A 5,119-nucleotide genomic window follows, 5' to 3' on the forward strand; every position below is an offset into this window, starting at 1 on the left:
AGAGATTGACTGCCGACACTCTGTTCAGAGGTGCTAAGTACCATCGGCAGGCAAACTGAGCATCAAGAGATGCTCGGTGTGTCTGAGCATCAGGAGAGAGCCAGCAAGAAAGTGGAATATAATGTAGCTCTGTCTGGGATGTAGTAGCCTATACCCACATAACTTCACGATAGCATGTTACAGCATCTGAGAAAGTTATATATAAACAGTAGTAGTGAAAAGTTTGGACACACCTACTCATTTAAGGGTCTTTCTTAATTTTTACATTGTAGAATAATAGTGAAGACATCAAAACTATGAAATAACACATATGGAATCATGTAGTAATAAAAGAAAAATGATTTTGATATTTATGATTTTAGATTCTTCAAATTAGTCATCCTTTGCCTTGTTGACAGCATTGCACAGTCTTGGCATTCTCTCAACCAGCTTAAACTGGAATGCTTTTCAACATTCTTCAAGGAGTTCCCACATATGCTGAGCACTTGTTGGCTGCTTTTCCTTCACTCTGCAGTCCAACTCATCCCAAAACATCTCAATTGGTTTGACGTCGGGTGATAGTGGTGGCCAGGTAATCTGATGCAACACTCCATCACTCTCCTTCTTGGTCAAATAGCCCTTGCACAGCCTGGAGGTGTGTTATGTCATTGTCCTGGTGAAAAACAAATGATAGTCCCACTAAGTGAAAACCAGATGGGATGGTGTAGCACTGCAGAAGGCTGTAATAGCCGTGCTGGTTAAGTCTTGAATTCTAAATCAATCACAGACAGTGTCACCAGCAAAGCACCCCCACACCTCCTCCATGCTTCACGGTGGGAACCACACATGCGGAGATCATCCGTTCACCTGCTCTGCATCTCACAAAGGCACAGTGGTTGGAACCAAAAATCTCAAATTTGGACTCATCAGACCAGAGGACAGATTACCACCGTGTTTCTTGGCCCAAGCAAGTCTCTTCTTCTTATTGGTGTCCTTTAGTAGTGGTTTCTTTGCAGCAATTCGACCATGAAGGCCTAATTCAGGCAGTCTCCTCTGAACAGTTGATGTTGAGATGTGTCGGTTACTTGAACTCTGTGAAGCATTTATTTGTGCTGCATTTTTTTAAACAATTTGTGCTGAGGCTGGTAACTCTAATGAACTTGTCCTCTATAGCAACAGTACCTCTGGGTCTTCCTTTCCTGTGGTGGTCCTCATGAGAGCCAGTTTCATCATAGCGCTTGATGGTTTTTGCGGCTGCACTTGAAGAAACGTTCAAAGTTCTTGAAATTTTCCGTAATGATGGACTGCCGCTTTGCTTATTTGACCTGTTTTTGCCACCATAATATGGACTTGGTCTTTTATCAAATAGGGCTATCTTCTGTATACCACCCCTACCTTGTGACAACACAACTGATTGGCTCAAACACATAAAGAAGGAAAGAAATTTCACAAATTATCTTTTAACAAGGCACACCTGTAAATTGAAATGCATTCCAGGTGACTACCTGATGAAGCTGGTTGAGAGAATGCCAAGAGAGTGCAAAGCTGTCATCAAGGCAAAGGGTGACTACTTTGAAGAATCTCAAATATAAAATATATTTTGATTTGTTTAACACTTTTTTGGTTTCTACATTGTTCCATATGTGTTATTTCATAGTGTTTATGACTTCACTGTTATTCTACAATGTAGAAAATTGTACAAATAAAGAAAAATCCATGAATAAGTAGGTGTGTCCAAACTTTTGACTGGTCCTGTGTATCTCAGGAGACCTGGAATATGGCATTTAAGACTGGGCACCTTGAGGGCCCCATGCAGGCCCAACAACGCAGAAAGCCAATACCGGTGAACAGGTGTGTGTTTTTGTGTGTGTGTGGGTGAGATGTGTGTGTGTGTGTGCGTGCGTGTGTGCATACGTGTGTGTCAGAGAGGGACATAAACAGTGTCAGCAGCAGCTGATGCTAGCCACTCCATCGAGAGTCCCTAAATAGCGAAGGGCAATAGTTGGGTTCAAGACAGCTGTTGTTGCTGCTACTGTGGCTCCTCAGCCACTGTCAGTTAGTGTTCAAGCATAATTCAAATTCCCATTCAAAATCCCCTCACCCACTTTTGCAAAAGGCTCCATCAAACATGTCATACAAAGCCAGTGGAGTACAATGTCATTTATTCTAAAAAATCCATCACAGTGGAATAAAAATAGCATTTGCCATTCAAAGTAGTACTGTGTCGTCAAGCAGACAGCAGTAAGTGCTGTCCTTAGGGACCCTGGCCTTTGACCCACTGCAACCTCCAGAGGCCTACCTCACCCGAACCCCCTTCCGTAGAGCACCGGATATTGTCTTTGAATGTAACCATTTAAAAGAAGAGACAATACAGTGCACAACCTCTGACCTCTGCTGTGGTTCATATAGGTAGTTGCTACATCACCCCTGGGAGAGGAATGACCAAGAGGTTACAGGGTTAGTTTGACCATCGGTGACCTTTGCCCTCTGAGATTTCCCTTGGACCATATGTCTGGTGTGGTTGTTTCAACCTATCCACTGACCAGTGACCAGGGTAAGTAAGTTCAACAGCCAACAACAACTAGATCTCAAGATCCCTCTAGTCTACGCTCCTCTGGAACGCCCCACGCTGCTCTGCTTCATGTCCAAGCCAGGGCAAGCCGGCCGTCCGCAACAACCCCACCCAAGACTGGCCAAGTAAGCCAACAGCAGCAGCAGCTGCTGAGGATCAGGAGGAGAAGGACGAGGAAAGGAAGTCTGGGGTGGTGCACACATGTTATGTAAAGAGGCCAGTGGACAGAGAGGCTGTCCATTGCTTATGTAGGTCACAGTATTGGGGACTTTTCCCCCAGACAGGCCGAGATTCCTGGCTGGAACTGGAAGGACTTCAGTGGTGCGGTGGGGTTTGGCCAGCCAGAGCAGTACGTGAGGCATGGAGTACAGCTGCAGCTAAGGGCTACTGTGGAGACAGAGGCCGAGTCGGGCCGCAGAGGAGAGGAGGGGAGAGAACATGGCTTGGAAAGGGCATGGTGTTATGTCACACCACACATTGTCATACAATAGCCAAGAAAAATACAAGGGTTATTTTGCAAGCACTACCTTTATGTTTGACATACCTTCTCATGTTAACATTACTTTAAAAAGTATATATACACATTGCTGCCAACACATAACAGAGTAAATATTAGAGTCCCTGTGTCCGTTGGTCATATCTCTAAGTCTCTGCATGGCTGGCCCTGACAAAGAGCCTGACAAGAGGAGAGAGGACTGTTTTCCTCATCATGCTGTGTACTTGAGAACATGCTCATTCCTCACTACAGCAGCAGTCTCTTCTGAGCCCCACTGAGCCACGGTTCAGGCCTGCTGAGGCACCTAGGGACATGAAGAAGGGACATGAAGAAGGGACATGAAGAAGCAAGAGACCTGCATGGAGAAAAGAAAAACCTCCTTCTGTGTTCTGCAGCTGTGTGAGAGAAAGCTCTAGTATCTTCTGACGTGCTGCCTCGGTGATAGCCCGAATCAGCTGGAGTTATGGGCTGCTTGATTGATCAAAGGAAAACTCAACTGTGTTTTGTTGCAGTTTCAAGAAATTCCACAAAACAGATTGGCAGTGGTTTTTAGGGGAGAGAGAGTGGCTGTTTAGTGTGATATTTCCCTCTGTGCATATGCCAGATGTGAGGTCATTTATTTGTTGGTGTATCAGTTTCGTTATGACTAATATTAAACGCTTACTGGATGTTTCTTCTCATCATAACATTTCATTTGAATCCTGCTTGTTTGTGTATTTATGTATTCAACATCTCAATATTCTTAACATTTTCTTCCTTATGTTAAAATTGTACAACTACGCCTCGGATCAATTTCCTACCTGGGACATGTTGACAGCAACTACTACTACTACCACTGTGTAATAGCATTATGTTGCAACATGTCATTTGATTGACAGGAATGATTGCCACATCCACTTTGTTTGTTTGTTTGCATAATCCTCCTGAAATGATGTGACACACACCACCACACCCTGTGTCATCATCATTCTCGGTAAACGAAAGATCAGCTAAGCAAGATTAATATTTATCTTCAACAACAAAATGATACAGCATAGTAATACTATGTTGAGCATCTTACTGCTTCAGCTCCATTCGCTGTGTGGAACATCTCCATTGTGACCATTACACTCCCCATCCCACCCCATTCCCTGCTGTACAAGTAATTCCTCTGACTGCAATCTGTTGAAACATCTCATATATGTAGCTGTAGAACAGCTGGTTGTATCAGTGTGGTCCTCCTCTCTAGCAGTCATCTGCAGGTCATCACACCTGATCGCATCCATGAGTATGGCACTTCTTTAGTTCTCAGCTCCCTCCAATCCCTGTCTGTCAGCACTCTGTTGTCTATCTACACTGCACAGATGTTTGAGGCCCTGTTTTCTGGCCAACAGCATCTGAATGCATCCTTAAGACATTCCTGACTAGATTGGGCTAGGTAGGGGAGAGTGGGGTAAGAGGAGCCAAAGGGGGTAAATTGAGCCTCCCTTGTTTTTAGGAAACCATATTAAAAAAATCATAATTTGACTAAATATTCATTTCAGGGAGTCTGTGAAGGAAGAAACCACATGTAAAAAAGTGGTAAATTCGGTCCAAAAAATGTATTTTCACCAAGTCAAATGAAATGGTTGTGTTAGAGGTTTAATGATACTTGTATCTACACCAAAGTAGATCACTTTAAGATTGTTCTATACATCAGTTGGGGTCTCTATACGCTTCAATATGTTGTCCTAAACCTAGCATGAAAGTGCATCCTTGTAGCTGTATGGGCTAATATAGCTAAATGCTTGCCTTGGGGTAAGTTGAACTAATAACCATGAGGTAAGTTGAGCCAATGTTTGCGCCCATGGCAAGTTGCAAGGCAATATCGCTGGGATATGAGTTAACAACAGGGCCTGGACTATGTTAAAAGTGTTAAAAAACTACATAGTGTTGTTAAGCATTTAAGCCTGTGATAAAAGATACTTAAAATGATTAAAATACATAAGGTGATTGTGATTGTGTTGAATTGTGTTTGGGAAATAAAGATAGACATGGTTTTACAAAGGTAGTGGTAATATTTCATTCCGTACAGAAATGTGTAGGCGACTTAA

This window comes from Oncorhynchus masou, chromosome 22 (genome assembly GCF_036934945.1).
Source record: "Oncorhynchus masou masou isolate Uvic2021 chromosome 22, UVic_Omas_1.1, whole genome shotgun sequence".
In the NCBI taxonomy this organism is placed as follows: domain Eukaryota; kingdom Metazoa; phylum Chordata; class Actinopteri; order Salmoniformes; family Salmonidae; genus Oncorhynchus; species Oncorhynchus masou.